Source organism: Pleuronectes platessa, chromosome 13 (assembly GCF_947347685.1).
Source record: "Pleuronectes platessa chromosome 13, fPlePla1.1, whole genome shotgun sequence".
Lineage (NCBI taxonomy): Eukaryota > Metazoa > Chordata > Actinopteri > Pleuronectiformes > Pleuronectidae > Pleuronectes > Pleuronectes platessa.
In genome coordinates this window covers 13,225,940-13,227,227 of record NC_070638.1, presented here as the reverse complement: position 1 = coordinate 13,227,227, position 1,288 = coordinate 13,225,940, and positions in this window count along the sequence as shown.

The following is a 1,288-nucleotide window of genomic DNA, read 5'->3' as shown; positions in this document are numbered from 1 at the left end:
TATATCATCAAATAATTATAGTCAAAACCAAACCTACTGGAAAAACAATCTCTTAAACGATCATCAGTAGGATTAGAATCACCGTAAATGAGAGAAAACAACGAAACAGTATTTGATTGCACTTTGACCTTCTTAGGTTGGTCCATGTCCAATCCCCTAACATGGAGGTTTATGACCTGCAGCCGGCCACTAGGTGGTATTTGAGACACTTTGGCTTCACTTTTAGGGAGGAATCATGTTATCCTTCTTTACACACAGTCTATGGTTATAACAGATGTGGGCTGGGTAGAATGTTGACGTCGCAACAATAGATGATAGAAAACAAAGAACATATGAGTAATTTACTCCTTCGTGAACTTTGTCACGGTCTGCGTCAGTTTTTGTGTCAGTAAGATTTCACGCTGCTGCTTCAACACCTGTTGTGACTTCACAATAGACAAGTCATTAAGATGAATGGCATGTAACCAGGTGTGTGTAAACATCACTGCCACCGATAGAATATGGCAGCTCTGAAAATACATTTTATTTCCATCAGGGGAAACTTTTATTTTTTTAAGCGTTTAACCAAGAAAGACAGATTTATTTGTACAACAGCTGGATGGATGTGAAATGGCGTAATTAGCTTCTGAAGGGATAAATCAAACAGCTGTGGAGGTTTTTCAGATCCACGCAGGAGCAAGTCGTCCCTCGTCTGCTCCTACAATTAAAAATCAACAAACTGTTTCATGTGATAAAAAAAAAGAGACCTGTACTTTTTTATGTTTTTTTTTTAATTTGTCTCTCATTCACCGTTTCACACACTGGTAGGAGGGAGGGTTCAGAGTTCTCGTCTAGTTGCACAAAGCAATTCGGAGCTGAGAGAAACATGAGATCTTTGGAGTTTCACGTCAACAATCAACATGTGTAAGATCTGAATATCAAAGTTACCATTTGTCTTCAATAAAACATGGATATTTAATTACTCCAAGAAAAATTGGATTAGATTTGAGTTTTTTTTCAGTTTCGGAAAATGGGATTATACTTATCCCACTTTGGGTGAAGGTAATTATTCAGTGATAATATGTTTCCATTTAAAAGACTGTTCTTGGTAATATGTTATGATATTTTAGCAAGTGTAGTGTTACTGATGATTGAAACAATCTCTCCCTCTCTTCTCTGTTCTGTCTCCCTCTGGTCTCTCACCCTTTCTTCTCTGTTTTCTCCCCCTCTCTTCTCTGTTTTCTCCCCCTCTCTTCTCTGTTTTCTCCCCCTCTCTCCTCTGTTTCCTCTCTCTCTCTGCAGGTCCAGG